This window comes from Chelonoidis abingdonii, chromosome 2 (genome assembly GCF_003597395.2).
Source record: "Chelonoidis abingdonii isolate Lonesome George chromosome 2, CheloAbing_2.0, whole genome shotgun sequence".
Lineage (NCBI taxonomy): Eukaryota > Metazoa > Chordata > Testudines > Testudinidae > Chelonoidis > Chelonoidis abingdonii.
This window is the reverse complement of record NC_133770.1, coordinates 17,631,251-17,647,572: the sequence shown is the minus strand read 5'-3', so window position 1 is coordinate 17,647,572 and position 16,322 is coordinate 17,631,251. Positions and strand designations below refer to the sequence as shown.

Below are 16,322 nucleotides of genomic sequence, written 5' to 3'. Positions count from 1 at the left end.
AGGGAGGGTATTCTATAGCAATGTTGGATTTCCGCCCTGGTCTCTATGCAGCTTGCCTGTGTTGCAGCAATGGTCCCCTCACCCCTCACGGCACATTGGTGCGGACACGTTTAGCATCTGAATTCATGGACAAGGACCACGGTGGCTCTTCCTGTAAACTGTGCCAAGTGCATGCCTACGCTCTGGCTAAAACTTTCTTGAAGATTTACATGAGGCCGATTACGTGCGAAATTGATAGATTCAAATCAAATGGGCTATTCCACATTCTAGGCATGCATGCATGCAGCCATAACCCCCTGCCCACCTCTCCAAAACATTTCCATCTAAATAAAGCTGCCTCTTTACAGGAAACCACACTCCTCTTGCTGCTTCTCACAACAAGTTCCAGCTTGCTGCGACTGGGCTAGACTTCGCCTTGGCTTGACAGAATAGCTCCTGGCTGCATGCCTCCTGGGGACCGGGCGTCTTCCCACCACCTTCCAGTAGCCTTCACTCTCGGTTTCCTCTACACCCTCCCCCTCCATTCCCTGGCTCGAACTGTACCATCGTGGTCCTCCGGGATTGGCAGTGGGGTCAACCCGAAGTATCACATCCAGCTCCTTGTAAAATGGCAGGTCGTTGGAGGCAGCACTGAGCGGCCGTTTTCCCTCACGGGCTTTGGCAATAGGCACTCCGCAGCTCCTTTACTTTAACCTGTCAGTTGCATACGCGTGTCCCATTCAATTGGCCCCTTTGCACCATGGACTTTGATATCTGGCCATCGGTTATCATTTTTTCTTAGGCTTGGTGAGGCAGCTGTCGACTGCACAGCTTCTCACCCACAAACACTTGATGAGGTCCTGCAGCTCGCAAGTGCTCCATTGCTGGGGCTCTTCGTTTGTTGGGCGTGATGGCATGGTCACGTTGGATTGATTGATTTGTACTCCACACCATGGCCTGAGCAAACAGGAAGGGGATTTTAAAAATTCCCGGGGCATTTAAAGGGCGAGTCACCTGAGCCCAGGGCAGTGGAGTGCGAAACGATGAGCAGAGTGGCTGAAAAGGTATGCTGGGATACCTCCTAATACCCTGGAGGCCAATAACAGCGCTTTCGGTGGCCACACTTGATGAGCAGCGCTGTATCACCAGCGCTGGAATCGCTACACCCCAAGCAGACCAGGTGTACAGCCAGCGCTGCAGCCAGGGAGTTGCAACACTGGCTGTGCTCTGCAAGTGTGGACACAGAGTGAGTTGCAGCGCTGTAACCCCATCACCAGCGCTGCAACTCTCCAGTGTAGCCAAGCCCTAAGGTATCCGTCGCCACAGTCTCTATCCACTATACATTATGGTTGGAGTGGTAGGAACCACAACAGTTAAGATGGTATAAGAGTTTCCATTCTAACCACCCCTTTGTGCCTCAGTTTTCAAATTGTAATTTTATTCATCTTTCAATTTTTGGGCTTTTCTTCTTGAAATTCATCTTTTTTAATTGAGCAAATATGGTTTTGCTCTTTTGTCCCCTCTACTGTAAGTAAAGTAGAAAAGATATTTTCCCATAATAAACAATAAAAATAAAAATGTTGAGACTTCTTTTGAACAGTCCTCCTGCCAAAAGAGTTGGAGGATAAGCACTGATGTTTCGCAGCAAAACAGACCTCACTGAGCAGAAATACTTTTGAGTGGGTCTATGAGTTCTACATCATTAAATACTGAGTGCACACAGTACATTTTGCTCAGGTACCATGCAAACGTGACCAGTTAGAAAGTTCCAATTCTGCAATGAGATTATTGAGGGCAGAGGAGTCCACTTGTGTGGAATTGTTTCCAGGAGCAGAGCCTTGCTGTGTAGGGGAAAACACATGTAAAGTGTGTATGAGCTGATAAAAAGACTTGGCAGGAGCTCCTTGTATAAGGATCCAAGATAAAGGAGGGCTTCTCTGATGTACCTTATAAGTAGACCTCCTAAAGAGACCTGACAATCTTTCCCGATAGTTTTGATCATGGAAAGGACATGCTGTTGGCCTATTTTCTGCAAGCCAGCAAAAGCTCAACCAGTCATGAAGAGGTAAATTTTTTTAGGTGTTTTCTTTTTAATATCTGGGAGATCCCATACAACTATGTACATTAGAAGCATTAAGTTGGCAAAGTTAAGCGGTCATCTGTCAGGAATGCCAGAATTAAGGCTGCATACAGAACCTCTGCCCAGACTCCACCCACTGATTTCAGTACAACACTGCTGTGCAGTCTGCCTCCATGACTGAATTTGGTCAACCTGGAAGTACATGCATGTTTTATTGATTTGTTTTGAAAGGCCTCTGAAAAAGCTGACAGACCACTCCGAGCCTGGACAGTCCAGGCAGTGGTTCAAGTTCAGACTTTCCATGAGCAAGTGCAACTCCACTGGAAAAGGACCTGCTTATACCAGGTATGAATTTGGCCCAATGCACATGTTAAACCATGATCTGAACACAATATTCTGATACAGTGGTACATAGCAGCACGCCCCTCCAACAATAACACCTTTGTTGGTAACTACCTAATTCCTATTAACCTTGCTCCACTTTGGCATTGTCTTTTTATAGGAACTTCTCTCCCCACGTCTCTCCAGGGACTGGCTCTTTAATTTGGCAAAGGAACTACAGACATAGAGTAGCCATTTTATATCTGCTTGCTGTATCTCTCTCCCCCGTAACCGTTGTTCCCAACTCCAGTTCTGTTTTTCCTGCTTATTAAATTTTGTATTACTGTAGTGCCTCCTGATCAGATGGCACATTCTAACAATTGTCATGACTATATTCCAGTTTCAATTTAATTGTTTTGGGTGTATTGTTTGTTACTAAAATACCTAGAACAAGAGCCATAAACCATTCAAAAAACAAGCTTAAGAAACAGTTCAAACAAATGTTTTACTTTATGGACATGGAGCCAATCTGCATCTCTGTGATCCCATTGATTCCAGAGGTTCAGCACAGAACTGAAGAGGATACTCTTGGTATTAGAGCCACAGGGAACAGTTGAGACATGTGGCTTTCACATTTTAACATAAAAAAAACTTTTATTCTCTGTGCTGAAACTAAAAATATTGGTAGAATTAAGCCTATACCCCTCTTTTCTATTTACAGAAGATTCTCTTGAACCACACCCACTTTCTCAATAATGCCTACAGAAATCACCACGTGTAGAAGAATACTGGAATATAGACTAACCTACTTCAGCTCCATGTTCTTTCCCCTTCACACTGATATAGCAGAAGGATAATTTGAGCACTAGCTTGAACTGTGGGAGAACCAGGTTCAATTTCCTTCTCAGCCCCAGACTTCCTGCATGACCTTGGGCCAGTCATTTAGGGGTATATCAGCAAGGTGGGAATCCACAAAGGTATGCAAGCACCTAAACCCCAGATGTAAGTGGGGGGGAGGAATAGCTCAGTGGTTTGAGCATTGGCCTGCTAAACCCAGGGTTGTGAATTCAATCCTTGAGGGGGCCATTTGGGGATTTAGTTGGGGATTGGTCCTGCTTTGAGCAGGGGTTGGACTAGGTGATCTCCTGAGGTCCCTTCCAACCCTAATAATCTATGATTCTAACCTCAGGTTTAGGCACCTAAATCCCAGTTTTGTCTCCACTGTATCCACAAACCATCCATGGAACCCTGTAGGTGCCTAAACTCACTTGGCATCTAAATTTTCAGAGTAAAATTTCCTTAGGTATCTATGTTTCTGCCTCTGGGCATGTACATTGATGCTTCACTCTTATCTCCTGCCTAAGTCCCAGACATAGGTGGAGAGTTATATGGGCCCGTGGTGCCCGTGCTCCACCAATATTCAGGAAGGTGGGCCCGGCTCCACCAATGTTTGGGCTTATATTTTCAGAACCGTCCGGTCCACAGGAAGGACTGGGGCAACTGCCCAGGACCCATGCTTTGGGGGTCCCCACACTTTGGGGGAATGCAGGGTCCAGGGTTGCCTGAAGGGTTAGTGGGGGGTCTGGTGCTGGCAACAGTGAGTGACCTGGCCCCAGCCCAACCCATTCTGCTCTGCTCTGCCTCACCCTGTTTCTTCCCACCCCTGCTCCGCCCATGCCCCACCCCCACTCCACTCTTCCCCCAAGTCCCTGCCCTGCCTCTTTCCCCCCTCCCCCGAGCGACACAGGAGCTGGGAGGGCAGAGCGGAGCAAGGTGGGCTGGGAGCTGTTCTGGACACCACCAAAAATTATACAAACTTGGGGCTCATGGTCCCAGAGCAATTCACAAGTCAGGGAAAAACAGACAGTCGGCCACCTAAGCTGTGTGCGGGGCCTGATCCAGGAGGCATGCTCAGAGGACAACTACCAGATGGAGTTCTATTCAAAATCCAGCCAGAGAAGGAGCATGTGGTGGTGGCAGAAGTGTCACCATCCATCTTATAACTATTAGCCCAGTGGTTAGAACACTCGCCTGGGATATGGGAGACCAAGATTCAGTTCCCTGTTCCTCTTTCCTCCTCAGACAGAGGGGTGTGTCTCCCACCTTTCACGAGGTTGCTCTAACCACTGGGATATGGGATATTTTGATGTGGGGCTTCCACAATCTCTCCTGTTGAAGCTGTTGTGCTCTGAATAAATAATGAAACAGTGTTGAAACAGGGGGTCTGGGTTCGGGGTCCCCTACCTCATAGGTCAGTTCCCCAATGACTGGATGAAAGTTATTCTCTCTCTCTGGCCCAATGACTGTTCCACTGTGGACAAATTCTTACAATCATTAGTCCAGGGAAGAAAAGGAATGGGGGATGGAAGGGGTATGACTGTGAAATCCTTAATCAGGCAAAAGTTCTTTTGAAATAAAAAGTTAGAGTATTGCCAAACTAAAGAGTAGGCAATCAGGTCCAAAGACTCAGGGTAGACAAAGATGGTGACAATTGAGCTCTGTGATAAATCATGACAACTCCCTATCTCTATGCAAAAAACTACAAACTGTATCTGAAATTAGTGATATACTGTCCCAGAACTGTGTCTACAAAACACTCTCAAAAAGGAGGGGTCTGTTCATGTAATGTTAGTGAAAATCCATTCCAGGACTGAAACAAATGCAATCTTTAGTAACACACACCTGATCTATGCTTAAAGGTTTTCCCAACATAGTTATGTTCGTCAGGTGAAGCGGGGGGGGGGGGGGGGGGGGGATCACACTCTTAACTAACACAGCTTATGCAGACACAAATAACTAGTAGTAAATGAGTTTAAAAGCAAACAAGTGTTTTTATCAATGTAGCGGGGTGATGACCCACTCCAGCCCTGACAGGGTTGGAACCATAGACTCAAGACTTTAAGGTCAGAAGGAACCATTATGATCTAGTCTGACCTCCTGCACAATGCAGACCACAGAATCTCACCCATCCACTTCAATAACAAACCCCTAACCTATGTCTGAGTTACTGAAGTCCTCAAATTGCGGTTTGAAGACCTCAAGCTGCAGAGAATCCTCCAGCAAGTGACCCATGCCCATGCTGCAGAGGAAGGCGAAAAACCTCCAGGGCCTCTGCCAATCTTCCCTGGAGGAAAATTCCTTTCCGACCCCAAATGGGCCAAGACTCACCAGCCAGCACCCAGGAAAGAATTCTCTGTAGTAACTCAGATCCCATCCCATCACAGACCACAAGCTATAATTACCTGCTGTAATCAAGATCAGCTGCCAAATTAATTGCCAAAAGTTAGGCTATCCATCATAACCATCCCCTCCATAAACTTATCAAGCTGTAGTCTTAAAGGCCCAATATGATTCTTCTGCCGGCGCCGCCATATGGACTACCCTCTGGAGGCTGTGGGCCCAGACTCACTATAAGTAACGACGAGATGGACCTGTGAAATGGTCGAAGAATCTTACCTGTCTAATTTAGTCAGCTCTACAATCCAGTCGCCCTGCATTTCCACCCTTGTCCTTCGGGTCCACATGGACTAAATGCTAGATAATTCCTCTCCCTCACACCTATATTTATCCCTCTGAATATCTACTTTCTGAAGAGCAGCTCTCATATCCCCCCAACCCTCTTGGTTAGGCAAAACAGCTCAAGCTGCTTTGAGTCCTTTCCTTCCATAGGAACAGGGGGAGTTTATTTCCAAGCATTCCTCGGATCGATCCTTAGAGCCGTAGCTCTGAAACCCTGTTGTCAGTTTTGGGAATTCTAGTCTCTTTAAGGCTAGAACAAGACTAAGGGGAGAGACAGCAGTAGAATGCACAACGATAGTGCAGGTTTTCACCCAGTGCCTTTGTATAATGGCTACTACACCGTACTTTATCTTGCTGGAAATACGGCGGTCTACACTGATGCATCCTAGGGTAAAACGCTGCATTGAGCGTTTTTCATGGCCATATCACTATTGAAGGCGGGCCTTCGTAGTCCCGCTGCACTAACCAATACTCTGAGGTCCTCTCTCCTCCCCGTCTACTGGGCCTAGGCTGATTGTGCGCCAATTGCAGAGCTAAACCAAATTCTGTTATTAAGTCCTCTTCAACATGCCGTAGACCTTGGCACCTTATTTCACTATTAAAATTTCATTCATATTACACTATTACTCCCAGTTTACAAGCATCATCAGATCTCCTGTAGATATTTCCGCTCCTGCTCTCTTGTTAGCAACTCATTCTCCGTATGCTTGTATACTCGCACTTTATTTTAGCACATTCCCATACCTTTTTGTGCAAGTGACATGTAATAAAAAGATTTAAAAAGATTTGGTCCCAAAACTGATACTGCCTAGTAGGAACTCCATTCTAGTAACCTAACACTTCCAGGCCTGACAGTTCACCTTCAGTATGACCCGTTGTAGTCTTCCCTTTAACCAGTTTCCATCCCCTTTCAATTTTCATATTTGATCCCCATCTTTTCCAATCTTAACTAATGGATATTTCCCCTTGGACCACTGTGGAACGTATTCAAAGATGCCTTACTGAAATGAGGTAATTTTAAGATCACACTATGGTTCTTTCGTCTCAAAAAATCTGTTACCTTCCTCGAGGAAAGGGAGATCAGGTTTGGTTTTGGCATGATACTAACCTTTGTAAACATAACCATGTGTATTTTGTTTCCAGGTTACCATTCATGACCTCAATGTCCTTGGAAACTACTTTCTCACACTTCAAAAAATTTTTCTCACCAAGCCACTACATTATTCTACCACCGATGATTTGAACTAGACAGGCTATATAACAAGTTACAGATTGACTTGTTTTCCTCCCCCTTTTCTAAAAATAGGAAACTCATGTTAGCAACATTCTCCAGTCGTACGTAGAAGTGGGCTGTCAGGCTGGAAGAACAGCCCAGCTGATGTTGAACGCCAGAGCCAGGCGGGTAAACGCCGCAGCTGTGGTCATGCCCAAAAGACTAGTGGCCCTATAAAAGCATGAGCCTGCTGGGTGCTTGAAGCAGTCCTCACTCTCTCTCTCTTGCATTCAGGAAGAGGAGGGCCTGAGCTGCAGGAGCTATGGAGAACAGGAGTTTACACATGCGTGGAGCCACGCGGTTGCGGCAGGCAGAGTAGGCTGGGAGATACTCTACGCCTGGAAAGCACCCAGGTGCCGGTCTAGCATTGGGCCAGCTAGGTACTGAGTTTTGCCAGAGGGCACAATACTAGTAGGCCGCAGCAGAGTCAGCACAGGTCCAAAACCCCTTTGCCTGTGATGGTGGCTGTATGATGTGCGAATCTGCCCCGTGAATGGGGCTAGGTGGAGACTTGGGCATTCGTTCAAGACTGAGAGCTGAACGTGGGGAGTATGTGTTGGGTGGGGCGCGTCCCCTGGAAGGGGGAGCCACCCAGAACTGCGGGTTATGTCCTAGGGGGCAACACCCCGAGCATAAACAGGGCACTGGGTCCTGGGAGGGACACAGGGAGGTCAGTAGTGAACGTAGACGGATCCCCTGAAGAACAACAGAAGCGAAAGGAGCCATGGAGACTGCTGATTTAAAGAATCCTTATTAGAAGTGCAGGAACAACATCTCGATGGGCGAGGGAAGAATAGTAAATATCATGGCAGGTGACCAGCTTGGCTTAACAGTGAAATCCTTGCTGATCATAAACGCAAAAAGAACGCTTACAAGAAGTGGAAGATTGGACAAATAACCAGGGAGGGAATATAAAAATAGTATTGCTCAGCGAGCATGCAGGAGTGAAATCAGGAAGGCCAAATCACACTTGGATTGCAGCTTGGCAGCTAGCAAGAGAGTTAAAAGTAACAAGAAGGGTTCTTCAAGTACGTTAGCAACAAAGAGAAAGTCAGGGAAAGTGTGGCCCCTTACTGATAGGGAGGCAACCTAGTGACAGAGAGGTGGAAAAACTAATAATGTACTCGATTGCTTTTGGCCTCTGTCTTCACAAAAACAAAGTCAGCTCATCAGATGGCTGCATGGGCAGCACGTATGGGGAGAAGGTGACCAGCCCTCTGCGGAGAAAGAAGTGGTTCGGGACTATTTAGAAAAACTGGACGAGCACAAGTCCATGGGGCCGGAATGCGCTGCATCAAGGTGCTAAAGGAGTTGGCGGTGTGATTGCAGAGCCATTAGCCATACTTTGAACACTCATGCGAATGGGGAGGCCCCGGATGACTGGAAAAAAGGCTAATATAGTGCCCATCTTTAGAGAAGGAAGGAGGGATCCGGGGAACTACAGCCAGTCAGCCTCACCTCATTCCTGGAATAATTCATGGAGCTAGGTCCTCAAATATCAATTCTGAAGCACTTAGAGGAAAGGAAACTGATCAGGAATAGTCATAGCACGGACTCCCAGAGGCAAGTCAATCCGCTGACTAAACTAATTGCCTTCTAGGAGGGAGATAAACTGGCTCTGTGAGATGTAGGAAAGATAGTGGATTGTTATTATCTGACTTTTAGCAAGCTCTTTTGACACAGTCTCCACACTCTTCTTGCCAGCAATTTAACGAAGTATAGGCGGTTGATTGGACTATAAGGTGGATTAGAACTGGCTAATCTCCACGGGCTCACAGTTAGTGATCAATGGCTCCATGTCTAGGTTGGCGCCTGGTATCCAGGAAGCAGAGTGCCCAAGGGTCAGTCTGGGCTGGTTTTTGTTCAATATGTTCATTAATGATCTGGAGGATGGTGGTGGACTGACTCTCAGCAAGTTTTGCAGATGAAGTGTACACTAAACTTGGAGGAGTGGTAGATACGCTAGAGAGTAGGAAAAGGTAACAGAGGACCTAGACAAATTAGAGGACTGGGCCAAAAGAAACCTGATGAGGTTCAACAAGGACAAGTGCAGAGTCCTGTCACTTAGAACAGAAGAATCCCAGTCACTGTTACAGACTAGGGATCCGAATGGGCTAGGAAGCAGTTCAGCAGAAAAGGACCTAGGGATTACATGTGAGAGAAGCTGATATGAAGTCAATAGTGGCCCCTTGTTTGTCAAGAAGGCTAACGGCATTTTGGGCTGTATAAGTAGGGGCACTGCTCAGCAGATCGAGGAGATGTGAATCTGATTCCCTTTATGTCAGCATTGGTGAGGGCTCATGCTGGAGTATTGTGATCCAGTTTACTGGAAACCCACATCTACAAGTAAGGCAAGTGAAATTAATTGGAAAGAGTCCATGGAGGCAACAAAAATGATTAGTGGGGCTGGAAAGGCACCTGATCTTGATAGACAGAGCTGAGGAACTGGATTGTTTAGTCTGCAGATAGAGAAAGAATGAGGGGGATTGATAGCTGCTTTCAGCCTCGTACACGAAATAGGGTGGTCCAAATCGATAGGGATGGATCTAAGACTTTGCGTTCTTAGTTTACCTTTTAGAAACAGATATACAATGGAGTAAGGGATTCTCAATTGCAGGTTAGGATAATGGTTTAGGTTGGATATCTAGGTAAGATATTCAACTCAGAGAGTGGGTTGAATGCGGAGGAGGAATGTGGTTTTACACTAAAGTGGGTGGTGCGACATCTCCTTCGTTAGATTTTTGGTAAGGTCAGTGCATGACAAGCCACGTGCTGGGGATGGAGTAGTTTTAGTGGAACGGGTTCGGGGCTTTGAGCAGGGGGTTGGACTAGATGACCTCCTGAGGTCCGTTCCAACCCTGATATTCTATGATTCTATGGCTGAGAAGACCAGCAGGAGGTGCCGCAGGGGTGGGTCCACACCCTTACAACCAGTATGGCTTTATTTTGTTCAGAGAACAAAAGAACTTGTTAGTACAATCTGCATCTCTACTGTAAGTGTTTGCTCATAGCTATACCAGTAAACCCCATCTACCGGGGGCAACACCACAGAAAGCAAGTTCATTAACAAATAAGCCAGCAGGTTTGGTTACCCAACAGGACAGGAAAAGTGGACGAGCCCATAAGAACGGGACACAATTAGGTTTTAGCAGGTGGCAAGCTAGCCACAAGCAAATACTGAAGAGAGGATTTTTCTCTATTCTTTAACTTGAAACATAAATGTCATTAGCTTTTGCCATACAGACTGAGTTTTACACTTTTGAGAAGGAGGTATTGTTTCTAGTAATTACTCATCTTTTAGGCTTAAGCAATATCTGATTTAGGCCTCTTCTGTACAAGAAAATCTACACTGATTTAACAAAGTCAAGTTTATAGATTGTTCTAGTTCAACCATGGAAAACCTCCAGGTAAATGCACTTAAACCATTTTAACCCTCACTTAAACCAGTTTCACTTACGTCAGTTAACTGATACAAGCTAAGTTGACTCAAGCACATTTTAAGGGTTTTGCACTGATTCAATAAATCAATTTTATTGTATTACACTGTATTACACCAGTTCAGCTTCTCAAACAGACATGGTCTTACTCTTAAAGTAGAAGACAATCCAGCCCAGCACACAAACAGGTTAAGCTTTGATCTCAATCATCTCTACCAATACAAAACAGGAAGAGTTTTCCACCCCTGTCCCCCAAGGTTGAGCATCTAGATCTTGGGAGTAGAAGTCCCACCCTCATTCCTATCAGTCTCAGGGGTGTTTAATTGTTTTTCAAGCCTTGATTTTAGTGTATTTACACTGATGTAAATGTGTTGTGCAAGATACTCAATGCTTGGTTTGTTCACCCAGGTGTTATAAATATCTCATCCTACTGTATGTAACAAAGAGGACAAGCAGAGAGAACTGTAGCTTGCCTACATCTGGGATTTTTTTTAAGCCAGCAAACCTATACCACCACAAACTTCGAATGCAGATATTCTCCAGCACTAGAAAGCAGGACTCATACCAGTGCACCTTATTCCAGTTTCAAACCAGGGTCAATCACACCAAAGCAGTACATCCAGACTGAAGGCTTATATTGCAGAAGCTGCATCACTGCAAAAATCTTTAACCCAGGCAAGCAACCTGTCACATAGGAGGAAACCAAGGTACTGTGCATGAGACTATTCTTATGCAAACATTTAAATCAATACTGTAGTTCAGAAACATATTAGGCAGTTTATTAAGATGCATGTTTATTACACCTTCAAGTCTTTATGAGTCAGGTTATAGGGGAATAAAACTTGTATCTTTGTAAAAGTCCTTGAAGTCAGTACTAGACTTATATTGCAAGTACACTGGTTTTCTAAAAGTGAGTTTTATTTTGTTGTAGTGGAATAATTTGTACATAATTTACAAGAAAAATAGTTATGCAATTTACACTGATAGTCAAGAGAAACAGCAAGCTAACACATTATAGCAAGCAGCATTTACTAAGTCCTTGAACTATTGCACCAAGAGAGCCACCCACATTTTTTACATATGTTACTAAATGTCAGCTATTGAACCAAGTTCTCTCTGCTAACAGGGCTTGTACAGATAAAAAGTTGCAGCAGCAGCTGCACTTTTTCTCCAAGCACTCACCATGTGTTTAAAGGACGATCTTACTGATTCTTGTTTAAATGCAGTTTGTCTTTATCCATCTCCAAAGTCCTTTAACAGAAGATGAAACTTCAAGTGAATATAGCCACACACAGCTCTTAAATTGGCTTCACCACATCAATAAAAATTGATTGAGAAAGTAAAACAGGTGTTTATACTTGTACTTGCAAAAATATACCTAAGTACTTGTCCTCATACAGCATGCAAAAATGGTTTCAACACAACATTTCTCAAGGAGCATGGCGTGATATTTATTCTTACTCAAGTTGATTAGTTTAATGCTGCTTGACAACCTCATGTTATACAAACAGGCAGGAGATGTTATTCTCCAGTGTGTTCTGGAAAGATGGCAAACTCAGTAACCAGTCCATCCTTTAGCAATACCTTTCCACACTTGATTTTGCTTCTTCAGCTCCTGGCTTCCCCTTCATATTTCCTTCTTCATTAATCAGTACAGTCATCACATTGCTGGACTCAGCCCTGCCAGTTGCTTAGCCTTTGCAATCTTTAGTTGCATTCCCTTAGCATTCAGACTGATAAAATGAAAAACAGTTCCCTTTATGTCCTTTTCACCCATGTTGTACCTATCCCTCTTCCACGGAGTGCTCTGCATTTTCCATCACAACATATTGCTTAATAATTTCTAAATTTCTTATTCCCTATGTGTTAATCAGTTTGTTTGCATACAGTCCAAACAGAATGTTCCTTTATCTTTAAACACCACTAGGTATGCACTCCAATACAATCTTTGCTGCTCTACTGCACAATATGTGCAGACAAATTTCTTAAGTACTAGTAACCCACCTTCCCATTTCCACCCCATCATGTTGTCTCCTTTGAGCAGCTTGACATTTCACCTACTCTAATTTTACATCAATATGATATTTGTTACCAAGGTCACTATTTCACATGTACTTTATAACCACTGGCACAACACACCTGATCAAGAATTCTTTGGACTTTTATTCCTAGGTACAAGAGAATTGTCTTTGCAGAGACAAATCAAAACTTTTAGATAATGGAATCAGGCAACAGGCTCTGGAGTTTTCAGTCAGGATTCCCAGATACTGCGTACACACACCTCATAGCTTGCTACCCAGCTTCCTCAGTTGAGCGAGACAGATGAAGAGCTTATTAGAGATGTAGTCTTGGGTTCTTTCCCTCCCCTGCTGCTGAAGAGCTCATAAACTCTGCAAGAGCTTAAATCTGCAGCTGAGAGGAAGGTTAGGAAGAAGGAATGCAGTTCTTCTAAATCAATTACACTTAGAGAGGCCAAATGGTTGATTAGTAAAACCCCTCAGGACTTTGATTCTCTTCTACTATAAGGTCCAGGAAGTCTAACCCACTTGTTGGCTATTTCACTTATGCAGGCTGATGGGAGCAGAGAATTCCAAACTGCAGTCTGCAATGAGATGACTACTTTCCAACATCTGAATTTCAGCAGACAACAAACACGTTACTTTCCTAATATTAGTTTTCTATATCATTAGTTATTGTAGTGGCCAGAGGGAGGTTATGTGATCACAAATCAGAGGAAAATTGCCTGCACAATCAGGACTAAAAGGGAGGTGGATGCATCTCTGTTAAGATGTGGTCCACATTAAGAAAAAGTTAGACAATCTTTAGAATAGGTCATATTCAGAAGCAGTCCATGCAAGTGATATATTTAATATTTCTAAATAAGCAAAAGATTCCAGTGATTTGATAAGCTAAAAAGAACTTTCCAGAAGTACAAGCATAAAAGCAAATACTAGAGTAGAAGAGGGCTATTGAGCCTGTGACCTGCATAATTACAGTATTCATGAAATCTTTTAACATTATACCACAATGTGACCCAGAAATCAACACCCTGACCATGAGGGAAAGTGGACAAAACACAGATTGTTTATAGAGAACTAAAAGAGCGAAGTCAGGTAAAATTATTTTTGGAACAATGGGAGCTGTTCTCTGTACAGTACTATAGCTGATAATGTAAAGATCAGGATGCCATTGATCGGGATGCTATCAAAGGCAATGGCACTGGGTTTTTGGGGGGGGGGGGCATAGGGGGGGTTAACCACAGTTTTAGCCACCTAGGCAGGAGCTGAAAAAAAGAGGGCTATTTGGAACAGTAGCCTCTGAATGCAGTCTGTGCTTCCAGCGCCAGATGCACAGCAGGCCAGCCCCATTGTGCTGCCCAGAAAGTAACAGCTGGCAGCAGAGAGCTTTTGGTTGTTCTGTCAACTGCGAGTTTGTGGAGGGAAGTCTTTCCACTTTGCAAACACAGACTAAGGATCTGCACTAGACCACATAGGGATTGTTAGTCTCAAGTCACTTCTGGCATTCGAGCTATCCTCCTCTTTATGAACTAAAAATAATTTGCAAGATGCCCAGCTGAAGGGCTAGACCCCAGCCATGTAAAATAACCACTTACCTGTGAAGAGGGGACAGACGTTTCAGTGCTGAGCACCATACAATGGAAGCCACAGAAAACACATAGAGAAGAGATTAAGAATAAACTCCCTGGCTGGGAAGTTATGGCAGGTTTAGATACAGTGGGTTTTTTGAGAAGTAGGAAGGAAAAGAATGTCTGGCTCCTCCCCCTGTAAGGGAATCCACATGGGCACTGGTGGCAGCTAAGTAAGACTATAAATATACAGAGGACTAGTTTTAAAGACTTACAATTATTCAATTTCCTCCCTACCCTACCTACAGAGAGTCTAGTTGATGCCTGCTGCTCACGGAGGTGTCTGTAGAGATAAGAAAAAGGTCATCCTGTCATCCACACCATGTGGTAAAACTCAAGGTAGCCTAGGGGTTCTCTTCTTAGGAAAGTTTTTACCAGATATAGCAGTATTATTTAAATGGACACCCTAAAGCTCACCCAGTTCAGCACTCTGGACTTCCAATTTAGAAGGGGAGGCAGAGTAGAGTCACAAACCCATTTGTTCATTGGGAACAAGGTACGTGCAATGGGAAGATACATGCAATGAGCCTGCATATTGCAGCTTCGCTATTCCATGTTTCTCATCTGTCCCTCGAAATGAGAGAACTGCCTCATTTCAGACTCAGTTCTCCTCTGACACTGATGTTCAGGTCTAACGGGCAGATGACCTTGATAACCCCTCTCTGCAGTGGCTGGTAGGAGCCCTTCCGAGAGGAGAGGAAGAGAAAGACCTCGTCGGTTCCTGCAGAACCTGCTTCCATTGTGACAAGTGTCAAGTTTTGATGGCTCCAAACCTACCCGCCGCTGCATGTGAAAAGCCCACAGACCATCCCCCAGTCTTGTCTTCCTGACTCTGCAGGCAGCCGGACTCCTGGCCCCGGCCGGGCTTCCCAGGGAGGAGTTTCGGAGCCCGCGGGGGCTCCCCTGGCCACCTAGCATGACCAGAGCGGGTGCGTGGCCACCGCCCGTGCACGGAGGAAGGCAGGGATCCAGGGGCTGGGCCGCTGGCTCCACAGGGGCGAGCCCCGCTGCCTGCGCCTCCCCGCCAGGCTGGCAGCTCGGGACGGCGCCGCCCCCGCTTCTGCCCAGGGGCTCCAGCCCGGCGCTCGCGCGCACTCACCCCTGCTCCAGCAGCCCGGGCCCGCCAGCTTGCGGCAGTCGGACGGCGGCATCTCGCGCGCGCCCGGCCCTGGCGGCTGATGCTGGCCGTAAGCGGCGCCGACAGACTGCACTGGGCTCGCGACGCGCTGCGGCGGCGGCTCCTGCGCCACGTGACCGCCCCTCCGCCCAGCCCCGTCACGTGACGCACGCGTGCCGGCCGCCGTCCATGACACTAGAGGCAGGCCCGCTGGGGGCGGGGCGGTACCTGTTATGCGCTGTGGGAAGCGCTCTCCGTGCACCACTCCCTGTTCTCCTTGGGCTTGCGGGAGACGAGAGATTCCCCTAGGGGCGAGCGAGGTGTGACAAGGCACAGCCAACTCTTGGGGGCTCCGTGCCCACCCCATCGGGCTAGGGGCTGCACAGACACACAGGGCTAGGAGGAGGAGGACTCTCAAGGATGAGCCCCATGTTACAAATGGGGAACTGAGGCACAGAGAGAGCCCACGTGACTTACCTGATCTGGCACAGGAAGGTGTGATAGAGCTGGGAACTGAACACAAGTCCTAACCTCACAGTCCAGCCCAGGAGGTTAGCCAAAAGAGCACCCACCCACTCTCCCCAGGAGAAGAGATAGCGGTAGGTCAGGGGTTACCCCTCTCTCCAGGTTATGGCCTGCCCTCTGCTTCAGAGGGGCAGGGAGAGAAGGGGCCTGAGAGCCTTATTGTGATGAGTCAACTTATTTGAAGTGAGCGGAGACAAAAATCGTTTTAACTTATACACCTCTTAGCTGAGGTTGCAGAAGGCAAGCACAGAGTGAGACCGGGAAATAACGCGGCCAGAGTTTTTTAAACCAAAAACTGCTCTTGATAAAGTGGCTTCAGAGTTGGCTATTTATTCAGCATGGAAAATTAATCCTTCCACCATGCATGCTGGGAAACACACATGTGCCATCAGATAATTATGTAAGCAGAGCCAGGATGAGCTCTA

General features: G+C 46.0%; 1 protein-coding gene across 5 annotated transcripts in view; it reads right to left on the bottom strand.

The window, feature by feature from the left end:
* GALNT11 (polypeptide N-acetylgalactosaminyltransferase 11) overlaps nt 1-15,914 on the bottom strand; it is a 96,349-nt gene extending 80,435 nt beyond the window's left edge. Inside the window, exon 1 of one of the 5 annotated variants that reach the window (XM_075062187.1) lies at nt 15,850-15,914. The gene's annotated coding sequence lies outside the window, so the exon portion shown is untranslated. Of the gene's footprint in view, nt 1-14,672; nt 15,197-15,354; nt 15,516-15,849 lie in introns of those variants that run through there. The other 4 variants (XM_032767814.2, XM_032767818.2, XM_075062188.1 and 1 more) reach the window with 4 other exon arrangements.
* Nucleotides 15,915-16,322: the final 408 nt, after the last annotated feature.